Source organism: Lycium barbarum, chromosome 4, assembly GCF_019175385.1.
Source record: "Lycium barbarum isolate Lr01 chromosome 4, ASM1917538v2, whole genome shotgun sequence".
In the NCBI taxonomy this organism is placed as follows: Eukaryota; Viridiplantae; Streptophyta; class Magnoliopsida; order Solanales; family Solanaceae; genus Lycium; species Lycium barbarum.
This window is the reverse complement of record NC_083340.1, coordinates 101,981,753-102,008,971: the sequence shown is the minus strand read 5'-3', so window position 1 is coordinate 102,008,971 and position 27,219 is coordinate 101,981,753. Positions and strand designations below refer to the sequence as shown.

The window sequence follows — 27,219 nt, the reverse complement described above, 5'->3', positions numbered from 1 at the left end:
TGTATATTATATATATATATATATATATATATATATATGGTATAGGAAAAGAGCGAGGCGTTATATAAGTATTACCACCTGATCAGCTGGTGCACAGTCATGATGATTATTATGCCCGAAGGGGCCATTATGCTATTATGCCCGGAGGGGCCATTATGATATTATGCCCGGAGGGGCCTGTTTGATGATGGGATATGGATCGGGTCGTACGTTCCTCGGCGCTATGACCTATGCATTGCATATCATACGCCCTCAGAGGCATTTTTAGTAAGCGGAGATATACAAATATGTTCAGATAGTCAGACATATAGATTCATTCATACAGATATGTTCAGACAGTCAGACATACAGATATACTCAGTCAGTCAGTTTAGTTTATGACTTTCAGATTGTCTTCATGACTCCTATGTGTATGTTACTCTTATGCCTTGCATACTCGGTACATTATCCGTACTGACTCCCCTATTATTCGGGGGGGCTACGTTCATGCACGCAGGTACAGATAGACAGAGTGGCGAACCAGCCCAGTAGAGCCGCTTCTCAGCTGTTGTTGGTGCGCTCCACTCAATCTGGAGCTGCTGTCTGTTTTGGTACGTTATGTTCAGATGTTTATGTATACATGTGCGGCGAGGCCCTGTCCCGCCATTTCTACAGTTTGTTACTCTAGTATAGGTCTGTAGACAGATGTGTGCAGTAGACAAGATATAGCCATGTCGGCTCTCGTCCTTTTTTGGTACAACATATGTAGCGGCCTTGTAGGCCTGCACTGTTATTTCTAGTTTATATGCATACAAGCTGAAACGACTGATAGTTCTTGATTTCGTTATTATATGAGTCAGCATAGCTAAGCCATAAGTCTTATGGGCCACCCACTTAACCAGGAATGTACAGGCGGGTACAGGGGTGCTTGGTCAGTAATGGTTAGGCACTCGTCACGACACAGCGGTTGGGTCGTGACAGTATCACACATAGTTTGCACATAAGCACATAAAGCGCATAAAATTCATGTATTTGGTTCAAATGTTTGATTGATCCTCCATTATGAGGTTTTGGTTGTCTTGGCTCCTTTTGAGTCATTTTCAGCTTTGGTTCGGGGGTCTATGATTGACTTGCTTTAAGCGATCTTCTTGGCGGTTACTCACGCTGAAAGTAAATATGGGAAAATATATTTTTTATATAACAAGGGACCGAGTTTTACGTAGACTGCCTATGTATCCCTCTGCAGGAAATCAGGCCCTTTCATAGCTTAGTTTAAATAGAAAATATTTTTTGAACTTTTTCTACCCAAAGTTCCCCGACCAAGCCCGATAAGGGCTTCCTACGTATCCCTCCTTGGGACATCGGGTCGGACATAGTTTCTTTTACATATAAAAGGGTTAAAATCACAAAAGGGATCCCCTAAATCTACCTAAAAGATAACCTGTCCTTGAGGTCGGGACGGGTTGTTGTCCTTACAGCCACGCATTTGGCTGAAAGCCCTACTTCTCAGTGATAGGGAGGGAGTACTACCGAAATCTCCCCCGAGTAGACATAGTGCTCCAATTTAAACTTGAAGGCTTCACAGTCTTCAATATCGTGCCCGGATGCTCCCGAATGGAACAAGGAAATCCTTCTTTGGCTTGGCCGTCTAGGTGAGGATTTCCAAGCAGTCTCAATCGGACGGATCTTTCCGGTGCTTGTGAACTCTTGAAAGATGCTCGCATATGAGTCCTTGAAGATGGTAAAGTCATAGTGTTACACATCAAAAAATTTCACGTCGTTTGCGTCGTAAGTAAACTAACGTATGCTCAGAGAGGTCATGGAACCCTTATAAGGTTAAGAAATACTCTTAACAAGTGTTAGGAAAGTGTCTAAAGGTTCTGGGATCGGGCAAATCCAAGAAAATATGTTTGTCAAAAATTTGGGAATAAATTGGCAGAATTTTGGACAGATATTTTGGGTCAACTTCAGAAAGGTATATATCCTAGGATATCATGAGTTTTTAGGTGTTTCGAGAGCCTAAAATAAAGTTCGTCGAGTGTAGTTTCCAACGCATCAAACCGTGTGTCAATATAGCATCGGAGTAGGGAGTTATGGGCGTTTTAAAATGGACTGTTAGAAGCCTGCGAACCTACGCGGAAATTCTAGAATCTACTTAAAAGGCCCACCAATTTCGGCTCATCAGCCCAACTCGATTTGGACGACTTTATATACTCCCTTAAGTCACCCAAATCACTTAATTTTTCACCATTTCTCATCACCACACTTCTCTAGAACCTCCCACAATATTCATCCAAACACCCCAAAACATATCCCAAAACCTCTAGAACATTCCCCCAACTTCCATAACATGCACATATTTTCTGACAAGTTTATATAACAATTTTGGTCATTTTTATTTCTGTTACACCTCGTAAGTTTTGTACATTGAGATTCTCTAGGTGTTAGTCATTCAATTGTGGACATTGGAGTTACCTCTAAAGATATATGAGGTTATATGTGCTTGACTTATGATTATGAGGGGCAATTTTGTCCCAACTTGGAGAAAATATATATTTTAGTATATGAGGATTTTTGGATCGAAGTAAAAGCCTAAAGTGAGGTTTAGGAAGTCTAGTTTCCAACGCAACCAACCGCGCATTAATCCGACATCAGAATCAAGTGCTATGATCATTCTAAGACAGGCTGCCAGAGTAGGGATTAACTCTACGCGAATGCGCCTGGGGGTGGCACGAACGTGCAGAGGAGCCAGGGGATGACTCAGCGCGAATGCACCCTAAGGTAGCACGAACGCGCTGCGTAATTTTGTTACACCTCGGAAATTTCTCCGTACTTGTATGATGAGTGGAATGATGAAGAGTTTGAGTGAATGATGTTTTATTAAGTCGGGAATGGCTAATTAAGAATTTTTGGAAATAAGAAAGTCGCGGAACATTTTTTAGCCCAGTGGTCGTATATGGCACTATACAGCCCGTAAAGTGATTTACGGACCGTATAGTGCAATCGTCCTCCAGCTTGTAAAAAATCCCAACTTTCTGTGAATTGTGAAAATGGTTAAAAACGACTTGGAGGACGGCCCGTAAACTGGTTACGGACCCTAAACCTCAATCGTAAATTGCCATAATCCCCAGCCAAACTTTCCGTTTCTGGGATGATTAAAAACGACCATGGAGAACGGACCGTAAATCAAAATACGGTCCGTATATGGTGGTTTACGACCAGTGTTCATCCCGACGAGAATTCATTAAATATCAGATTTGTGATTTTTAAAGGGGACTTAAGCCTCATTTTAACTCATTATTCATTCAACCAACTCAAGAAACTTCTAGATCTCTCCACATACTTCATTTATAGAAATCCGAAAGAATCAAAAGAACATCAAGACCAACAACACCAAATTCATGAAATCAAGTGTAAGAACACAACAAAGGATCATCTAAGTGAAGAAATTCTCAAGAAGGTGGGACTAGGGTTTTGGCTAATTGAAGTATTTCAACTTAAGGATTGTTCAACCATCATCCAAGGTAAGTTTCATGCTTTTTCCATGTTGTTTGAAGTATTGGAAAGCTTAGACACTTCAAATGTAGAAGAACATAAAAATGGGTCATTATTGAATGAATAGTGACATAAATGAATGATAGTGGAATGGAACTATGAATATTGAAGTGTTGTGAGTACTAATACGTTATAAATGATGTTTATATCATGAAACAAGCATTAAACGCATGAAAACGCAAGGACGAGCTAGAAGTAGCAATAAGGGAAAATTGGAGGAAAATGGTGGATTTTGCCAAATGTACGTAAATGACGATTGTCGATTATGATATTGCGAGTAATATTATGAATGTTGGGAGTTAATGTAAAACATGAGAAAAGTGGTATGAGCGAAGGAAGTGTTGTCCGACTTCTCCTAGAATTAGCAACGCGTTCTTATAGTCAGTTACTAATGTTGATACGAATTCTCTTATGAAGGTAACGACGTGATATCGACGGAGAACAAGTGAGAGATATCTTCACTAAACGACCAAGGTATGTGAGGCTAGTCCTTCTTTCTAATGGCATGAATCTTTTAGCTTGAATTCCTATTCCTTCCATGAGTTCTTGCATTCCAAAGAGTTAAAAGCTTATACCTATGAATGTCTATATGAGATAAGTTATACAATATGATGACACTAGAATGATGATGATGTTATTCCTTGCCTACACTCACCTTATGTACTAGTCCTTTCAAGGTGAGGCAGAATGTCCATAATGGTCCCATAATGTAATCGGGGGATCACGACCTTACGTCACCCCGATAGAGTAAAGTTGATCATGAGTCTTATATACGCATCATGATAAGATAATTACTTTATGATAAGCATATTACTATGAGTATTTACGTTAAGAATGTCATGATTGCATTCACACCGGGCCTAGTTGGCCGGGCAGACACCGCTTCGGCGGGCGGCGATACGGATACACCACGACCTACGGGCGTGGGCAGACACCACTACTGGGCGGCATGAGATGGTACCCCGGACGCGGGCTAATATTATTGTTTATCACACCGTTCCGACATGGACGGGCAACTTGCATATGATGCATACATGTCATGATGATGAGTATGAGTAAGATAGCATGCATTACTTCATTTATGGTTATCAGTCAGATCCAGATGTCTCATGTTGATGTTATCCCCATATTATTGATGTTTCCTTTCATTATGTATGCCTCTCATACTCGGTACAATATTCATACTGACGTCCTTTCTTCGGACGCTGTGTTCATGCCCACTGGTAGACAGGGAGGAGAGCTTGGCCCAAGTCCTCAGTAGCAGTCAGCTGATAGATAGCACTCCATTGTTCGGAGGTGCTTATGGCTATTCTTTTGATGTACATTCATATATGCATATTTTGGGCATGACAGAGTCTTGTTCCGTCTATGTATTCATTATGTTAGTAGAGGCTCGTAGATACGCAGTGTGGGTTAGATGGTCTCACAAGATGTTTTCATATGTATGTATATTATTTTGATGGCCAAGAGGCAAATGTATATAAAGTATTTATGTTTTGATTAAATACGATTTTCCTACAATTGGTATGTAAAATTGATAGAAGAGTATTAAATGAGCAAGACAAGCAGTAGAGTGAGCGGTGCTCGGTAATTGCTCTGGGTACCCGTCGCGGCCCCTAGCTGGGTCGTGACAGAAGTGGTATCAGAGCAGTTCGCCCTAGGAAGTGTCTACGAGCCGTGTCTAGTAGAGTCTTGTTTATGGTGTGTTGCGCGCCACGCTAATAAACAAGAGGCTACAAGGCATTTAGGAAAATGACCATCTTTATTCTCATGAGATCGTGCGATAGAGCCATGTCTTGGATTATATCATTCCTAAAAGTGCGTTATGGTTTCAGAAAAATGCCGCCGAAAGGAAAAGCTGCAGCTACCCAGAAAGGAAAAGCTACGATGAAGAAGCGGGCAGAAAGGGAGCCTCCGGCGGAGGTAGAGGAAAGTGAATCGCAAAGTGAGGCCGCGCCCAATGTAGAAGAGCAGGGAGGAGCCTCAGCTCCGATTCCTCCACCGGGTGCTTCGGGTCAACAAGTGTCCGAGGCCATACATTTATTGACACAGTTGGTTGCCGCTCAGGCACAACGACAGAATGCGGGCCCAAGTGATCGTTCGGCTAGTACAAGAGCCTGTGATTTCCTTACTCTAAACCCTCCAAAAATTTTCGGGTCGAAGCCGGATGAGGACCCACAAGTTTTTATCGATGAGATGTTGCGGACGCTGAAACATATGCATGCTTCTGAGACCGAATCTGTGGAGTTGGCCTCATATAGACTTCGCGACGTGGCGGTACTATGGTATAAAAATTGGGTGATATCAAGAGGAGAGAATGCTCCACCTCCCGTTTGGAAAGAGTTTGTAGATGCCTTTATTCGTCATTACCTGCCACCTGAAGTCCGCCGAGCCAGAGCGGACAGGTTCTTGAATTTGAAGCAGGGAAGCATGAGTGCCCGAGAGTATAGTATGCAATTCAACTCATTGGCCCGGTATGCTCCGACTATGGTGGCTGACATGGGAGACCGAGTTTATAGGTTTGTGAGTGGTTTAGGACCACACTTGTTCAGAGATTGCCTGACAGCCTCTTTGCAAGACGGGATGGATATTTCCCGGATACAGGCCCATGCTTAGAACCTCGAGGAACGACAACGACAGCAGAGAAGTGATCGTGAGGGTGACAGAAGACAAGGTAAGAGGGATAGATCTATGAGGGAGAGCAGTGAGTACCGAGGGGGACCGAGACAGACGCATTCCAGGCACTCAGGTCAGTCAGCGACCAGTGCACCTCCCAGATTCTCGGATAGGAGATTTGACCGTTCTTTTCAGTCAGGCTAGGGGCAGAGTTCGAGGGCCTCAGATTCGCAATCTAGGGGAGACTTTAGCCAGAGGAGACCTTCAGTACCGCGGTGTAGCCAGTATGGCAAATTACATTCCGGACAGTGTCATCAGGGTTCGGATGCTTGTTATGCTTGCGGGCAGGCTGGTCATATGATGAGAGATTGCCCTTCAGCGAGAGATAGAGCGGGGACTCAGCCCACAGGTTCAGCAGCGGGGTCTTCTTCAGTGCGCTCGACAGCACTGACTCCTCAGACGACAGCAGGTAGAGGCAGAGGCGGAGGGGGAGCAACTACTTCAGGTGCTGTTCAGCCCCGTGTATATGCCTTAGCTGGGCGACAGGATCTTAAGTCTTCCCCAGATGTTGTCACAGGTACCCTGACTATATTTTCCCATGATGTATATGCTCTTATTGATCCGGGTTCTACCTTCTCATATATTACTCCGTATATCGCTGATTGTGTTGGGGTGAGACCCGAGCCGATTAAACCTTTCGAGGTATTCACTTCGGTTGGTGATCCTGTAATAGCGAGGCAAGTATATAAGAACTGTGTAGTCATTATATGTGATAGTCAGACAAGGGCTGATTTGATTGAACTTGAGATGCTAGATATTTACGTAATTATGGGTATGGACTGGTTGGCATCATGCTATGCTAATGTTTGTTGCCGGACAAAGGTAGTTTGATTCCAATTTCCAGGAGAGCCCATACTTGAGTGGAAGGGTAATACAGCTTCCCCAAAGGGTAGGTTTATTTCCTACCTTAAGGCGAGAAAGATGATAGCCAAAGGTTATATTTATCATCTAGTTCGGGTTCATAACACGGAAGCGGAAGTGCCAACTTTCCAGTCTGTCCCGGTAGTGAATGAATTCCCAGATGTGTTTCCCGATGAGTTACCAGGCCTTCCTCCATAAAGGGAGATTGATTTCGCCATTGATGTATTACCAAACACCGAGCCTATCTCTATTCCTCCTTATCGAATGTCTCCAGCAGAATAAGCGTTAAGTAGTAGGACATCAATCAGGTATGTTAAAGTTTGTCCGTTTCTTTCCAAAGGCATGACTCTTTTCTTATGATCCTGTATATGTGTTCCATAACGTCCGTATGTCCCAGAAGCTAGAAGTTCATGATTATCAAGGTTTTTATAATGCTAAAGATGAGTATATTTAAGGATGATGATGATGATTATATTTCTAGAAATTCCAAAGCTTATGAATTGATGCCATTATGAAACTATGGATCTTATTTCCTGATTTCTTTGGTTTTATTATTATTGTTGATCTCACCTTATGAATTGTTCCTTCGAAGTGAGGTATAACGACGATGATTGTTCCATAACATATATTGGAGGTTACCGATCTTACGTGACTCTGATAAAATGACAACCTTTATTTGGGCTCTCATGCATGCTACTTACACTATATATTTATACTATTTATGTATATATATATATATATATATATATATATATATATATATATATATATATATATATGGGATACGGGGAAAGGGCGAGGCGTTATATACGCATAGCCACTTGATCAATTGGTATACTCTGATATTGTCCCGGACGCGGGATATATGGGTATGGATCGGGCTGCATGTTCCACAGCAATATAATATATTTATAGATCGGGCTGCACGTTCCGCAGCAATACTGTCATATGCATATGAAAGGTGTTTTTTTAAAGAGAGCTAAGCACGCATGATATTCGCCTTATGAGGCAATCAGATGTACAGATTATCTTATCTTATGTGTTACATCCCGTGTTTTCATGCGTTGGAGAGCGTGCGAGTTAAATGACATTAGTAACGGAAACGAGGTTATCCCCCCAAGCTTATAGGTGGTTAGAGTGAGTACAGATGTATCATAAGGATTAGAAGTTAAACAAATCGAAGAAAATAAATTTTGTCAAGGTTCGAAATTTATTTGAATAAAATACGGTCCAAGCAATGATACCCCATATTTTTGGACTAGGAAATTGGACCGTCCAATATGAGAAAATTTACTCGAGCTCGGAAGATTTGGTCACATTCTAGCGTGGAAGTCAAGAACTTGGTGTATAAAAGAATGAAGCCCCGAAATTAATTAAGACGGTAAAGTGTGACGACGATGGTTGCAAATAATATTTTATGTATGGCGAAAGAGGCTATGGACTAAAGTTCTACCACATGATTATGATAATGAGTATACGAAGTGTATTAAAAGTGGTCTTTGTTTAAATAAATTGGAAGCAAGGAATTAAATTGCACGAGAAAGTAAGCAAGTTTCATAAAAAGGAATAAAGGGACAAATGTATTGGCATGACCACGTGTATGCATTACAAGGAAACAAATAAATGACTAATGCCATATAGGGTCTGTTGAGGGATAATTTTTAATGATAGCAATACATTTTCCTAAGTGGTGGGCCATAGGACCCTACGTGTAAGGACATGAGTTAATTATGTGTCCTATACTAATTTAGTCACAATTCTCTTAACAATGCATGTTTGCTGCACGTATACTTTTACCAAGCAACAACAAATTTTAATTCTAAAAAGAGTGTCAACGTTTTATGTTGAAGAAACAGCAACGTCTTCTTCATCTCAAGAAAGAAAGGAAATGTAATCCCTCTCAAGAACAGCAAACGATTTTTTTTTTTCACACCGCTTTGATCTCGTTGATTCTTTTATCGCATTGTTAAATTCGGGCTTCTTCGTAGTGAAGTAAGGTGGAAGAAGATTATTTCTTGGAATATAAGGTAAGAATTCTCCTCTACTAGATATATTTAAATTCGTCCAGGTCATAGTGAAATTGAGAGATGGAAACTACGACATTAAATGTGGGGAATCGGATAAGTCATTGAGTCAATATTGTAATTTTGGGCTGTATTGAGAGTGATCTATAGGTGGATTTAATTCTAGTTTGATATGAAATGTACTAGTATGTGTTAGTTTTTATGTGATACCTTTAATTTAGTTTTGATAGGAATTTTCAAAGTGGATTATTAAGAAATTATCAAAATATTATACTTCTACACGTTAGTTCACCAGCCAAGTAAATCTTTGGAGTTTAGTTCACCATCATATATATATATATATATATATATATATATATTTAATTCATTAGTAGATTGTCTTGTTGAATAAATATGACCACTTCTTTATATATTACATTGTACCTATGGATATCAACAATATAGTCTAATGGGAAATTGTGCTACAGGGGTTTATATATCATTTATTGAAGAGTTATTAGGTGGCAGTCTTTTGGATAGGAGTCACCTAATGTCAACACGTGACTTGGCCAGCTTTACAACATTTTATTTACTGATACTTCATGACTAAGTTATACATACAAAGTTATGTTGTCGAAGTAGGTAATAGCAGAATTACATTCACATATACCAAGAAAGAGAGAAAGAGGATAACTCACTTTGACGTGCAAAAGGACTTTCTTCGTAGATTAAGTGTTGTAGTGGAGTTTTCCCAAATTTGGCATCAGATCTTTGAGCTCAAGGTTAGTTTTTATTAAGATCACAGGATGGTGATCGAAAACTATGGGTTCAATTTGTAATAATTGTATAAATAGGTTATGTGTTGTTTTGCTATGCCATGAAGATCAGTGGAAGAGTAAGGAATTAATTGTGGTGATAATCGAAGATTAATTGGAAGTTCGGATTAGACGAGTTATATAGAGGAAATGCTGCCCGATTTCCGTTAAGTTCTTAACTAACCAAAATCCTAATCATGAAAGTATGAACTAAAGAATGGTTCCTATAAGTGATGGGTTGTAGATTTATAAGCTAGAAAGTATAGTTTACTAATAACAGTGTTACTTTCATATTAAATAGGCTAAAGGGGCGACGAAGCGAACTTGGTTACGGTTAACCTATAAAAGGTATGTAAAGCTATCCCTTCTTTCTTTTTGTCACGACCCAACCCCGTAGGCCGTGACTGGTGCCCGACCTGGACACCCGTATACATACCTATCAGATATAGCCAACTGAAACTACGAACAATATGGAACGTTATGAAAGAACTCTGAAGGTTCATAGCCTCATCATATATGTATATTCAGATACACTGTCTCCTGAGGAGTCACAACTGATCATATCATGAAATAATACGCAATCTGACAAGGCCACCATCACATATCAATATCATAGGCAAGCCGACAGGGCTGCCACTATAGACGAACATCATACCACAACACATCGTATAGACACAGCTGAACAGAACCCATACACAACCCACACATATGTCTACAGACCTCTAAGAGTATCAACAGTAACATATGAAGGGACAGGGCCCCGCCGTACCCCTGGATAACATATACATATATATCTCACAAGATCTGTACTGAAAGTCTAAACTCCGAAACAACAGAGCTCTCCAAGATAGCTGAGTAGAAGTCCTACGCTGAAGGGTCACCAAACCGACTATCTGTACCTGCGGGCATGAAACGCAACCCCCCCGAAGAAAGGGGGTCAGTACGGAATATGTACTGAGTATGTAAATTATGAAATTCAGTAAAGAGGATCATAACTGAAACAAAGATTACCAGAAACGAGTATGGCTTTTTAAAACATCAATACACTTGCCTTGTGAAGTGAAAGTCATGCATATCAATATCATATATCATATATATAACGTGTCCCGGCCCTCTAGTGAGGGACTCGGTGAATAAAGTCATCATATGCCCTCCTGGACTCCATAACATATCCTCATATCATCATATCATCATATCATCACATCATCATATCATCATATACATATATAACGTGTCCCGGCCCTCTAGTGAGGGACTCGGTGAACAATGCAGTGAAACTGTGCACGAAAACATGTCCTGGCCCGGGACTCAGTGAATGATATATTGAGGCATGCACGAGCAGAGTAGTGAGAAGCCATATGCAATTTAAATCATATTTGTGACTCAATGGAATAATCAAAATGAATTATCGTTTGAAAATCAAGACAACAGTCATATCAAATACCTTTCGAATGTTACAGTGGACCATATCAAAATAGAACTCCTGGAATCATGTATACTTATCAAGATATAATAAAATAGCTTCTGGAAATCAATAACTGTATCTCTGGACAATGTGAATGTTATGTCATGTATCACGGCATGTAGTGACTTGGTTATTATTTTAGTTTATTAGTTTTACATATAAAATGAATTAAGCACATGTTCTCATTCTTAAATTTCATTTGTACAGGTATTGGTCTAGCCCCCGCCACTTTTGTTGCTTTCCTATTACTTAAAAAATTATTTTAACCAAAATTGAAATTAAATGTATATAAGAATGTACATGACAACAGCAAGAAAAACATTAGTATTACAAAAATAGATAGATAATTTTTTAGTGTGAAAAATATGAGAAGAACATTAAAGGTTGTTATGTACGTAGTAAAATGATTTAATTTAAAAAAAAATTGACATAGAAAATGAAGAAGTAGGATGAGGAACAGTGATTAGTAACGGGGATAAAGAAAGGCGTCAATAGTGAAAGAAATACTAGAGAGAAAAGGGAGAAAATAACTTATAAAGGATAGAAAGTGACAAAAAAAAAACATAGCAAATAAATAGAGGTAATGATACGTGTAATAGCAGCAAGTAAATAAAGACGTAAAAATAGCAATTGATGAAAAGACTTATTATATAATATTGATGATGAGATAGTACAGAAATAATCGTAAGAAACATGATACAGACTATAATAAAAAGGTGTGGGTGAAAAACAACAAAAATCACGAATAGGATGAAAATTACTATAGAGAAAATATATAATGAATATTAGATTTATGATATTTTTGACAATTACAGTAAAACAAACAGTGTATAGATAAGACACGAGAACTAGAGAAGAGGAAAGAATACAGACATACAGTGTGTTAGATAGACAAAGTGACTTACAAACAAAATAGGGGTTGACAAAAAAAAAGAAATAAAATGGTTGATTTAATGTATGTGATATAAGGAACTAGTATAATGACAAAAGATAGTGAGAGAGACAGAAACTGAGAAAATGAAAGAAACAAAAAGCAAATGTAAGATGTTGACAAAAGAATGATATAAAGGAATAGAAATAATAGCTACATGAAAAGAATAATAACACAAGACAGAAATTGAAAAAGACATGATATGGACGCATATGGAAGGAGGGAAATTTAGGTACAGAGATGCAAATACAGAAAAGAGTGTGAGAGCATCTATCCTACGGTGAAAGAGTTATAAACATTAGACAACAAAGAGAAATTGGTCTTTGGCTTTATGAGGTAATATGTCAAGCAGAGACGTAAAGATGAAATGAAAAAAAGGTATGGACCGAAGGACGAAAAGTTCAAGGTAGTACTTCGTAAAGTAAGGCGAACTGTGAAATAGATTTGAAAAACGGGCAGGTGACCAGAAAGAGGTATTTACCTCAATGTGATGATAAGGGTGCTATAGGAAAAACTACATATATAAGTGTCACTCGATAGGAAAAAAAAACTACCTATATAAGTGATACGAGTATTTACTTCAAAAGAGTGCTCTCGAGAGATCCAGTACGGGACATGATTGACATGGGATTTACAACCCCTTAAGATGATACATCATGTGTCATAACCTTTGTTCAGATATAAGTTAAACGAGAAGAGACACTCGAAGAGGATTCCAATGATAAGAGAAAGTTTCCTGACTATTACGTAATCACGAGAGGGTAAGAGATGACATGGTATCAGTATGTAACAAATGATTTATATGGTTGATTTAATAATGTAGGTATGGAGGTAATGACTATACGATGGATGAAAGGGTTCTAGATTAGTTGAGGCAAAAAGAAAGGGGATCGACGAGTTCAAGTATCAAGGAGAATCATATGAGGAGAGTGACTTACTTATCTCTCTTGAAAGGATATTCCTGAGGTGTCAAGGAAGTATTACAATAGAGATTCATTACTAAGAAGGAACCTCGTTTTCAACTACTCAAAGGGAGTTTTAAGATAATGCATGTCAAAGGGTTAGAAAGATAACTCCAAACAAGAAAACTCGACGTAAGCTTCAAGTATAGATGGAGATAGTAAGTTGCAGTCAATTATGAAAGTAGTTGAATTATGACCACTTTCTTTGGAAATTCAATATTAACAGATGTCAAGTGGAGAATGGCATTAGGATAAGTAATGAGAGGCAGAGCACGATAGATGAGTTCGAGTTACAACTGATTCATTATGAGATCACCATAACCAGTATACTTACAGGACTAGTTTAACATTCGAGGACGAATGTTCTAAAGGGGGGAAGGATGTTACATCCCGTGTTTTCATGCGTTGGAGAGTGTGCGAGTTAAATGACATTAGTAACAGAAACGAGGTTATCCTCCCAAGCTTATAGGTGGTTAGAGTGAGTACAGATGTATCATAAGGATTAGAAGTTAAACAAATTGAAGAAAATAAATTTTGTCAAGGTTCGAAATTTATTTGAATAAAAAATGGTCCAAGCTATGATACCCCGTATTTTTGGACTAGGAAATTGGAACGTCCAATATGAGAAAATTTACTCGAGCTCGGAAGATTTGGTCACATTCTAGCGTGGAAGTCAAGAACATCGTGTATAAAAGAATGAAGCCCCGAAATTAATTAAGACGGTAAAGTGAGACGACGATGGTTGCAAATAATATTTTATGTATGGCGAAAGAGGCTATGGACTAAAGTTCTACCACATGATTATGATAATGAGTATACGAAGTGTATTAAAAGTGGTCTTTGTTTAAATAAATTGTAAGCAAGGAATTAAATTGCACGAGAAAGTAAGCAAGTTTCATAAAAAGGAATAAAGGGACAAATGTATTGGCATGACCACGTGTATGCATTACAAGGAAACAAATAAATGACTAATGCCATATAGGGTCTGTTGGGGGGATAAGTTTTAATGATAGAAATACATTTTCCTAAGTGGTGGGCCATAGGGCCCTACGTGTAAGGACAGGAGTTAATTATGTGTCCTATACTAATTTAGTCACAATTCTCTTAACAATGCATGTTTGCTGCACATATACTTTTAGCAAGCAGCAACAAATTTTAATTCTAAAAAGAGTGTCAACGTTTTATGTTGAAGAAACAGCAACGTCTTCTTCATCTCAAGAAAGAAAGGAAATGTAATCCCTCTCAAGAACAGCAAACAGATTTTTTTTCGCACCGCTTTGATCTCGTTGTTTCTTTTATCGCATTGTTAAATTCGGGCTTCTTCGTAGTGAAGTAAGGTGGAAGAAGATTATTTCTTGGAATATAAGGTAAGAATTCTCCTCTACTAGATATATTTAAATTCGTCCAGGTCATAGTTAAATTGAGAGATGGGAACTACGACATTAAATGCGGGGAATCGGATAAGTCATTGAGTCAATATTGTAATTTTGGGCTGTATTGAGAGTGATCTAAAGGTGGATTTAATTCTAGTTTGATATGAAATGTACTAGTATGTGTTAATTTTTATGTGATACTTTTAATTTAGTTGTGATAGGAATTTTCGAAGTGGATTATTATGAAATTATCAAAATATTATACTTCTACACGTTAGTTCACCAGCCAAGTATTTCTTTGGAGTTTAGTTCACCATCTTTTTCTTATACACACACATATATATATATATATATATATATATATATATATATATATATATATATTTAATTCATTAGTAGATTGTCTTGTTGAATAAATATGACCACTTCTTTATATATTACATTGTACCTATGGATATCAACTATGTAGTCTAATGGGAAATTGTGCTACAGGGGTTTATATATCATTTATTGAAGAGTTGTTAGGTGGCAGTCTTTTGGATGGGAGTCACCTAATGTCAACACGTGACTTGGCCAGCTTTACAACATTTTATTTACTGATACTTCATGACTAAGTTATACATACAAAGTTATGTTGTCGAAGTAGGTAATAGCAGAATTACATTCACATATACCAAGAAAGAGAGAAAGAGGATAACTCACTTTGACGTGCAAAAGGACTTTCTTCGTAGATTAAGTGTTGTAGTGGAGTTTTCCCAAATTTGGCATCAGATCTTTGAGCTCAAGGTTAGTTTTTATTAAGATCACAGGATGGTGATCGAAAACTATGGGTTCAATTTGTAATAATTGTATAAATAGGTTATGTGTTGTTTTGCTATGCCATGAAGATCAGTGGAAGAGTAAGGAATTAATTGTGGTGATAATCGAAGATTAATTGGAAGTTCGGATTAGACGAGTTATATAGAGGAAATGCTGCCCGATTTCCGTTAAGTTCTTAACTAACCAAAATCCTAATCATGAAAGTATGAACTAAAGAATGGTTCCTATAAGTGATGGGTTGTAGATTTATAAGCTAGAAAGTATAGTTTACTAATAACAGTGTTACTTTCATATTAAATAGGCTAAAGGGGCAACGAAGCGAACTTAGTTACGGTTAACCTATAAAAGGTATGTAAAGCTATCCCTTCTTTCTTTTTGGCACGATCCTTATGAAACGAATAGACGATATGTATATGATTCCAAAGAAGTTCTTACTCTTAGAGCCACTAGGATGTCTACTGTTATTGATTTCCAGAAGCTATTATTATATCTTGATAAGTATACATGATTCCAGGAGTTCTATTTTGATATGGTCCACTGTGACATTCGAAAGGTATTTGATATGACTATTGTCTTGATTTTCAAACGATAATTCGTTTTTATTATTCCATTGAATCTCAGATATGATTTAAATTGCATATGGCTTCTCACTACTCTGCTCGTGCATGCCTCAATATATCTTTCACTGAGTCCCGGGCTAGGACATGTTTTCGTGCACAGTTTCACTGCATTATTCACCGAGTCCCTCACTAGAGGGCCGGGACACGTTATATATGTATATGATGATATGATGATATGATGATATGTTATGGAGGCCAAGAGGGCATATGATGACTTTATTCACCGAGTCCATCACTAGAGGGCCGGTGTCAAGACCCAGCTAGGGGTCGCGATGGGTACCCGGAGCTAGTTACCGAGCACCGCTCACTCTACTACTTATCTTGCTCATTTAATATTCTTTTACCAATTTACATACCAGTTGTAGGAAAATCATAATTAAACAAACATAAATACTTTATATACAATTGCCTTTCGGCCATCAAACTAATATACACGCATATGAAAACGTCTTGTGAGACCATCTAACCCACACTGCGTATCTACGAGCCTCTACTAACATACTGTATATACATGGACGGAACAAGACTCCGTCATGCCTAAAATATGTATACATGAGTGTACATCAAAAGGATAGTCATAAGCACCTCCGGACGATGGAGTGCTTTCAACCAGCTGACTGCTACTGAGGATCTGGGCCAAGCTCTTCTCTCTGTCTACCTGTGGGCATGAACACAGCGTCCGAAGAAAGGACGTCAGTACGAATGTTGTACTGAGTATGAGAAGCATAAAAAATCAAAGAAAACATCAAAAATATAGTGATAACATCAACATGAAATATCTGGATCTGTCTGATAATCATAAAGGAAATCATGCGTGCCATCTTACTCATACTCATCCTCATAACACATATGCATCATATGCAAGCTGCCCGTCCATGTCGGAACGGTGTGATAATCAATAATATTAGCCCGCGTACAGGCCTCCCGCGTCTGGGGTACCATCTCATGCCGCCCACTAGTGGTGTCTGCCCCTGCCCGAAGGTCATGGTGTATCCGTATAGCTGCCCGCCTTGGCGGTGGCTGCCCGGCCAACTAGGCACGGTGTGAAATGCTCATGTCATGCTTATCATAAAATGCTCATAATAATAATATACTCATCATAAAATACTTATCTCATTGTAATACATGCATAAGGCTCAAGATCAACTTTATTCTATTGGGGTGACGTAAGGTCGTGATCCCCCGATTCCATTATGGAACAACTATTGATACTCTGCCTCACCTTGAAGGAACTAGTACATAAGGTGAGTGTAAGCGATAATTAACATCATCATTATACTAGCATCATCATATCGTATTCCTCATCTTATATAGACATTAAGGAGTTAGACTCTTAGCCTTTCGGACTATAAGAACTCATGAAGAGAATAGGAATTTCGTGCTACAAGATTCATGCCATCAGAAAGAAGGGACTAGCCACACATACCATGGTCGTTTAGCTAGGATATCGCTCGCTTGTTCTCCATCGATATCATGTCGTTACCTTCATAAGAGAATTCGTATCAACATTAGTAAACTAACTGTAAGATCGCGTCGCTAATTCTAGGAGAAGTCGGACAGCGCTTCCTTTGCTCATACTACTTTCCATGTTTTATATTAACCCCCAACATTTATAGCATTACTCACCATATCGAAATCAACAATCGTTGTTTACGTACATTTAGCAAAATCCACCATTTTCCTCCAATTTCCCTCATAATTAGCCTTATGACTCGTCCTTGCATTTTCATGCGTTTAACTCTTGTTTCATGATATAAACATCATTTATAACGTATTTGTACTCACAACACTCCATTATTCGTAGTTCAATTCCACTATCATTCATTCATGTCACTATTCATTCAATAATGACCTATTTCTATGTTCTTCTACATCTCAAGTGTCTAAGCTTTCCAATACTTCAAACAACATGGAATAATCATGAAACTTACCTTGGATAGTGGTTGAACAATCCTTAAGTTGAATTGCTTCACTTAAACAAAACCCTAGTTTCACCTTCTTAGGAATTACTTGACTTAGATGATCCCTTGATGTGTTCTTGCACTTGATTTCATAGGTTTTGTGTTGTTGATCTTTATCTTTCCCTTGATTCTCTTGGATTCTTATGGAGGAAGTATTTGGAGAGTTCTAGAGTGTTCTTGAGTTGTATGAATGAAGAATGAAATAAAATGAGGCCTAAGTTCCTTTTAATAACTCAAAAGCTGATGTTTAATGAATTTTTGTCGGAATGAACAGTGGCCGTAAACTGCAGTTTACGGACCGTATTTTGATTTACGGGTCATCCACCGTGGTCGTATTTAAGCATTCCAAAAACAGAGAGTTTAGCTGGTGGACATGGCAGTTTACGACCTGGTTTACGGCCCGTAAACCAGTTTACGGTCCGTAAACCAGTTTACGGGCCGTATTCTGGGTCGTTTTTAACCATTTCAACACATACCAGACACTTGAGATTTTTGACGAAATGAAAGACGATTGCACTATACGGTCCGTAAATCACTTTACGGGCCGTATAGTGCCATATACGACCACTGGGTGAAATTTTTTCTGCAACTTTATTATTTCCAAAAATGCAAAATTAGCCATTCCCGACTCAGTAAAACACCATACACTCAAGTCCTTCATTGTTCTACTCATCAGACAAGTACGGAAACATTTCCGAGGTGTAACATTCTTCCCCCCTTTTGGAACATTCGTCCTCGAATGTTCGACACTCGGGGATCCTAGAAAATTTTTGCCAGAGTTCGCTTTGTAATTTGGCACTACCAATTTACCACAACGACCCATAATATCATCGCCTCACAGGGCTATATCACAATATCAACATATTTATGGCCACACACGACCAAAAACATAAAACTAAAACATTCATACCTCATATCGTCGACGTCTCATCTTGAATCTCTTCTGGGGATTGGAACAAATGGGGGTACATAGATTTCATCTTTTCCTCCGCTTCCCAAGTCATTTCTTCCCGATTATTGTTTCGCCATAACACTTTGACTGAAGCAACCTTTTTATTCCGAAGCCTTCGCACTTGTCTATCCAAAATAGAAATGGGCACTTCTTCGTATGTCAACTTCTCTGTCACTTGTACATCATCAATCGGAACAATCCTCGTGGGGTCTCCAATACACTTGCGGAGCATCGAAACATGGAATACTGGGTGTACAGATTCGAGCTCTGAAGGCAAATCCAATTCATAGGCTACTCTACCCACCTTGCGGATGATTCGATATGGTCCAATGTATCTTGGACTCAATTTCCCCTTTTTGCCGAACCTCATTACTCCCTTCATTGGCGATACTTTCAAGAATACCCAATCATTAGCTTGAAATTCTAAATCCCATCGGCGGTTGTCCGCATAAAACTTTTGGCGACTTTGAGTTGTTAACAGTCGGTCTCGAATCACTTTAACCTTTTCAACTGCTTGTTGGACCAAGTCGGGGCCTATCAATTGTACTTCTCCGGTTTCAAACCATCCAATTGGAGATCTGCATTTTCTTCCATATAAGGCTTCATACGGGGCCATTTGGATACTCGAATGATAGCTGTTATTATAGGCAAATTCAATAAGAGGCAAATGCTCGTCCCAACTACCATCGAAGTCCAGCACACATGCTCGTAGCATATCTTCTAAGGTCTGAATAGTGCGCTCGGCTTGCCCGTCGGTCTGTGGGTGGAACATCGTGCTGAGCTTAACTCGAGTACCTAGACCTTCTTGAAAGGACTTCCAGAACTTGGCTGTGAACTGCGCCCCTCTATCCGTGATAATGGCCAAAGAAATACCATGAAGTCATACAATCTCCTTGAGATACAATTTAGCATAGTCTTCCGCTGAATACGTAGTCCTAACGGGGAGAAAATGAGCTGCTTTTGTGAGCCTGTCCACGATCGCCCATATAGAATCATACTTTCCTCGCGTACGGGGTAATCCTACCACAAAATCCAGATTAATTTCTTCCCATTTCCACTTAGGAATTTCCATTGCTTGCAATAAACCTCCTGGCTTTTGATGTTCGGCTTTCACTTGCTGAAAATTTGGACATTAGGCTACAAACCCTGCTATGTCTCGCTTCATGCCATCCCACCAATATAGCAACTTAAGGTCGTGGTACATCTTGGTTGCACCTGGATGAATAGAATACCGGGAATAATGTGCTTCCTCTAAAATTCGTTGGCGTAAGTTTGCCACATCCGGTACACATAACCTGCCCCGATATCTAAGGACCCCTTCTATGGAAACTTCGAATGGAGACTTTTCTTTTTTGTGAGCTAGATCTCGATAATGGCTTAGCTGGCAATCCTCATATTGTCGTTCCTTCACTTCTAGATTCAATGGTGAAACTGTGGGGTCATTGATGCTAATACTTGCATCTCCTGAATCAGTCGCACGTACGCCGAGACTTGCTAGTTGATGGAGCTCACGAACCATTTTCCTGTTTTTCCGAAGGAACTCTACATAAACTACCCATCGATCGGCGGCTAAGTGCATCTGCCACTACATTCGCCTTTCCTGGATGATATAGAATGTTCACATCGTAATCCTTTAGTAATTCTAACCATCGCCTTTGCCGCAGGTTCAACTCCTTCTGTTTGAAAATATATTGGAGGCTTTTGTGATCCGTATAGATGTCAACACGTACACCATACAAGTAGTGCCTCCATATTTTTAAGGCATGGATAACCGCGGCCAATTCGAGATCATGAGTCGGATAATTCTGTTCATGCCTTCGCAACTGTCTCGAGGCATATGAAATGACTCTCCCATGCTGCATCAATACACATCCTATTCCCACACCGGAGGCATCACAATATACGACATAGCCATCGGACCCTTCTGGAAGTGTTAGCACTGGCGCTGAGGTCAACCTGTTTTTCAACTCTTGGAAGCTACGCTCACAGGCATCATTCCACTGGAATTTAGCCAACTTCTGAGTTAACTTAATCAATGGGGCTGAAATAGATGAGAAGCCCTCTACAAATCTCCTGTAATATCCTGCTAACCCAAGAAAACTACGAACTTCCGTAGGTGTCGTAGGCCTTGGCCAAGTCTTCACAGCTTCTATTTTCTTAGTGTCGACTCGGATACCATCATTTGAAATAACATGACCTAGAAATGCCACGGATTTTAGCCAAAAATCGCACTTCGAAAACTTTGCATACAATTCCCGATCTCGAAGAACGCCAAGAACAATTCTTAGATGATCTGCATGTTCTGACTCTCTGCGAGAATATACCAGGTTATCGTCGATAAACACTATCACAAAAATATCCAAGAACGGCCTGAACACATTATTCATTAAATTCATGAACACCGCCGGGGCGTTTGTCAACCCAAACGACATCACTCGGAACTCGTAATGGCCGTACCTCGTTCTGAAGGCTGTCTTGGGAATGTCTTCTTCTCTGATCCTCACTTGATGATAACCCGATCTTAGGTCTATCTTAGAAAACCACTTAGCACCTTGTAATTGATCGAACAAGTCGTCGATTCTGGGAAGGGGATATCTGTTATTCACAGTCACCCTGTTCAACTGTCTATAATCGATACACATTCGTAGCGACCCATCTTTCCTTCGCACGAACAAGACCGGTGTTGGGTACTACATCAATAGCAACTGTGCCTTTAGCTCGTTCAACTCTGCTGGAGCCATTCGATAGGGAGGAATAGAAATAGGCTCGGTGTTGGGTACTACATCAATAGCAAAATCGATTTCCCTTTCTGGAGGAAGGCCTGGTAACTCGTCGGGAAACACATCTGGTAATTCATTCACTACCGGGACAGACTGGAAAGTTGGCACTTCCGCTTCCGTGTCATGAACCCGAACTAGATGACAAATATAACCCTTGGCTATCATCTTTCTCGCCTTAAGGTAGGAAATAAACCTACCCTTTGGGGAAACTGTATTACCCTTCCACTCGAGTATGGGCTCTCCCGGAAATTTGAATCGAACTACCTTTGTCTGGCAACAAACATTAGCATAGCATGACGCCAACAAGTCCATACCCATAATTACGTCAAAATCTATCATCTTAAGTTCAATCAAATCAGCCTTTGTCTGGCGATCACGTATAATGACTACACAGTTCTTATATACTTGCCTCGCTTTTACAGGTTCACCAACCGGAGTGAATACTTCGAAAGGTTTAATTAGCTCGGGGCTCACCCCAACACAATCAGCGATATACGGAGTAATATATGAAAAGGTAGAACCTAGATCAATCAGAGCATATACGTTACGGGAAAATACAGTCAGGGTACCTGTGACAACATCTGGGGAAGACTCGAGATCCTGTCGCCCAGCTAAAGCATACACACGGGGCTGAACAGCACCTGAAGTAGATGCTCCCCCTCTACCTCTGCCTCTACCCGCTGTAGTCTGAGGAGTCTGTGTTGTCGGGCGTGCTGAAGAAGAACCCGCTGCTGAACCTGTAGGCTGAGTCCCAGCTCTATCTCTCGCTGAGGGGCCATCTATCATCATGTGACCAACTTGCCCGCAAGCATAGCAAGCATCCGAACCCTGACGACACCGTCCGGAATGTAATTTGCCACACTGGCTACACCGCGGTACTGGAGGTCTCCTCTGACTAAAATCTCCCTGATACTGAGAACTTGGGGCCCTCGAACTCTGACCCTGCCCTGACTGGAAAGAGCGATCGAACCTCCTGTCTGAGAATCTGGGATGCGCACTAGTCGCGGACTGACCTGAGTGCCTGGGATGTGTCTGTCTCGATCCCTCTCTATATTCACTGCTCTCTCCCATAGATCTAGCCCTATTACCTTGTCTTCTGTCACCATCACGATCACTTCTTTGCTGTCGTTGTCGTTCCTCGAGATTCTGAGCATGGGCCTGTATCCGGGAAATATCCATCCCGTCTTGCAAGGAGGCCGTCAAACAATCTCTGTACAAATGTGGCCCCAGACCACTCAAAAATCTATAGATTCTGTCTCCCATGTCGGCCACCTTAGTCGGAGCATATCGGGCCAATGAGTTGAATTGCATGCTATACTCTCGGGCACTCATACCCCTTTGCTTTAAATTCAGGAACTTGTCCGCTCTAGCTCGGCGGACTTCGGGTGGCAAGTAGTGACGAATAAAGGCATCTACAAACTCTTGCCACACGGGAGGTGGAACATTTTCTCCTCTTGTTATCACCCAATTCTTATACCATAACACCGCCACATCGCGGAGTCTATAAGAAGCCAACTCCACGGATTCGGTCTCGGAAGCATGGATAATCTCTAAAGTCCTCAACATCTCATCAATAAAATTTTGTGGATCTTCATCTGGCTTTGACCCAAAGAATTCCGGAGGATTTAAGGCCATAAAGGCACGGGCTCTCGTACTAGCTGAACGATCCCTTGGACCCGCATCCTGTCGTTGTGCCTGAGCGGCAACCAATTGTGTCAATAAATGGATGGCCTCGGACACTTGTTGACCCGAAGCACCCGGTGGAGGAATCGGAGCTGAGGCTCCTCCCTGCTCTTATACATTGGGCACGGCCTCACTTTGCGATTCGCTTTCCTCTAAATTTGCCGGAGGCTCTCTTTCCGCCTGCCTCTTTGTCGTAGCATTGCCCTTCTGGGCAGCTGTAGCTTTTCCTTTTGGCAGCATTTTCTGAAACCATAACGCACTTTTAGGAATAACATAATCCTAAGCATGGCTCTATCGCACGATTTCATGAGAAGAAGGATGGTCATTTTCCTAAATTCCCTGTAGCCTCTTGTTTATTAGTGTGGCGCGCAACACACCATAAACAAGACTCTACTAGACACGGCTCGTAGACACTTCCTAGGACGAACTGCTGTGATACCACTTCTGTCACGACCCAGCTAGGGGCTGCGACGGGTACCCAGAGCTAGTTACCGAGCACCGCTCACTCTACTACTTATCTTGCTCATTTAATATTCTTTTACCAATTTACATACCAGTTGTAGGAAAATCATAATTAAACAAACATAAATACTTTATATACAATTGCCTTTCGGCCATCAAAATAATATACACGCATATGAAAACGTCTTGTCAGACCATCTAACCCACACTGCGTATCTATGAGCCTCTACTAACATACTGTATATACATGGACGGAACAAGACTCCGTCATGCCCAAAATATGTATACATGAGTGTACATCAAAAGGATAGTCATAAGCACCTCCGGACGATGGAGTGCTTTCAACCAGCTGACTGCTACTGAGGATCTGGGCCAAGCTCTTCTCTCTGTCTGCCTGTGGGCATGAACACAACATCCGAAGAAAGGACGTCAGTACGAATGTTGTACTGAGTATGAGAAGCATAAAAAATGAAAGAAAACATCAACAATATAGTGATAACATCAACATGAAATATCTGGATCTGTCTGCTAATCATAAAGGAAATCATGCGTGCCATCTTACTCATACTCATCCTCATAACATATATGCATCATATGCAAGCTGCCCGTCCATGTCGGAACGGTGTGATAATCAATAATATTAGCCCGCGTCCAGGCCTCCCGCGTCCGGGGTACCATCTCATGCCGCCCACTAGTGGTGTCTGCCCATGCCCGAAGGTCATGTTGTATCCGTATAGCTGCCCGCCTTGGCGGTGACTGCCCGGCCAACTAGGCACTGTGTGAAATGCTCATGTCATGCTTATCATAAAATGCTCATAATAATAATATACTCATCATAAAATACTTATCTCATTGTAATACATGCATAAGGCTCAAGATCAACTTTACTCTATCGGGGTGACGTAAGGTCGTGATCCCCCGATTCCATTATGGAACAACTATTTATACTCTGCCTCACCTTGAAGGAACTAGTACATAAGGTGAGTGTAAGCGATAATTAACATCATCATTATACTAGCATCATCATATCGTATTCCTCATCTTATATAGACATTAAGGAGTTAGACTCTTAGTCTTTCGGACTATAAGAACTCATGAAGAGAATAGGAATTTCGTGCTACAAGATTCATGCCATCAGAAAGAAGGGACTAGCCTCATATACCTTGGTCGTTTAGCTAGGATATCGCTCGCTTGTTCTCCGTCGATATCACGTCGTTACCTTCATAAGAGAATTCGTATCAACATTAGTAAACTAACTATAAGATCGCGTCACTAATTCTAGGAGAAGTCGGACAGCGCTTCCTTTGCTCATACTACTTTCCATGTTTTATATTAACCCCCAACATTCATAGAATTACTCACCATATCGAAATCAACAATCGTCGTTTACGTACATTTAGCAAAATCCACCATTTTTCTCCAATTTCCCTCATAATTAGCCTTATGACTCGTCCTTGCATTTTCATGCGTTTAACGCTTGTTTCATGATATAAACATCATTTATAACGTATTTGTACTCAAAACACTCCAATATTCGTAGTTCAATTCCACTATCATTCATTCATGTCACTATTCATTCAATAATGACCTATTTCTATGTTCTTCTACATCTCAAGTGTCTAAGCTTTCCAATACTTCAAACAACATGGAATAATCATGAAACTTACCTTGGATAGTGGTTGAACAATCCTTAAGTTGAATTGCTTCACTTAAACAAAACTCTAGTTTCACCTTCTTGGGAATTACTTGACTTAGATGATCCCTTGATGTGTTCTTGCACTTGATTTCATAGGTTTTGTGTTGTTGATCTTTAGCTTTCCCTTGATTCTCTTGGATTCTTATGGAGGAAGTATTTGGAGAGTTCTAGAGTGTTCTTGAGTTGTATGAATGAAGAATGAAATAAAATGAGGCCTAAGTTCCTTTTAATAACTCAAAAGCTGATGTTTAATGAATTTTTGTCGGGATGAGCAGTGGCCGTAAACTGCAGTTTACGGACCGTATTTTGATTTACGGGTCATCCACCGTGGTCGTATTCAAGCATTCCAAAAACAGAGAGTTTAGCTGGTGGACATGGCAGTTTACGACCTGGTTTACGGGCCGTATTCTGGGTCGTTTTTAACCATTTCAACACTTACCAGAAACTTCAGATTTTTGACGAAATGAAAGAAGATTGCACTATACGGTCCGTAAATCACTTTACGGGCCGTATAGTGTCAAATACGACCACTGGGTGAAATTTTTTCTGCAACTTTATTATTTCCAAAAATGCAAAACTAGCCATTCCCGACTCAGTAAAACACCATACACTCAAGTCCTTCATTGTTCTACTCATCACACAAGTACGGAAAAATTTCTGAGGTGTAACAGCCGGGACACGTTATATATATGATATATGATATTGATATGCATGACTTTCACTTCATAAGGCAAGTGTATTGATGTTTTAAAAAGCCATACTCGTTTCTGGTAATCTTTGTTTCAGTTATGATCCTCTTTACTGAATTTCGTAATTTACATACTCAGTACATATTCCGTACTGACCCCCTTTCTTCGGGGGGGCTGCGTTTCATGCCCGCAGGTACAGATAGTCGGTTTGGTGACCCTTCAGCATAGGACTTCTACTCAGCTATCTTGGAGAGCTCCGTTGTTTCGGAGTTTAGACTTTCAGTACAGATCTTGTGAGATATATATGTATATGTTATCCAGGGGTACGGCGGGGCCCTGTCCCGTCATATGTTACTGTTGATACTCTTAGAGGTCTGTAGACATATGTGTGGGTTGTGTATGGGTTCTGTTCAGCTGTGTCTATACGATGTGCTGTGGTATGATGTTCGTCTATAATGGCAGCCTTGTCGGCTTGCATATGATATTGATATGTGATGGCGGCCTTGTCGGCTTGCGTATTATTTCATGATATGATCAGTTGTGACTCCTCAGGAGACAGTGTATCTGAATATACATATATGATGAGGCTATGAACCTTCAGAGTTCTTTCGTAAAGTTCCATATTGTTCGTAGTTTCAGTTGGCTATATCTGATAGGTATGTATACGGGTGTCCAGGTCGGGCACCAGTCACGGCCTACGGGGTTGGGTCGTGACATTATGTTATGTTCCTTATCTCTTATTATGTTATTATTCACGCCTTACATACTCAGTTAATTATTCGTACTGACGTCCCTTTGTGTGGACGCTGCGTTCATGTCCGCAGGTAGATAGGTAGACGGACCTAATCCGTAGGAGCTTTGCCAGCAGAGTTTCAGAGAGGCTCCAATTGTTCCACAGCTGCAGCTTATTGGCACTACTCTTTTGTATACATAGACT

General features: G+C 40.2%; 1 long non-coding RNA gene across 1 annotated transcript; it reads left to right on the top strand.

Annotated features, from left to right (window-relative positions):
- Positions 1–8,990: 8,990 nt before the first annotated feature.
- On the top strand, positions 8,991–26,943 carry LOC132638493 (uncharacterized). Its single transcript, XR_009581766.1, has 3 exons — positions 8,991–9,098; positions 10,191–10,237; positions 26,476–26,943. It is a non-coding gene; the product is annotated as an uncharacterized LOC132638493 (long non-coding RNA).
- The last annotated feature ends 276 nt before the right edge of the window (positions 26,944–27,219 follow it).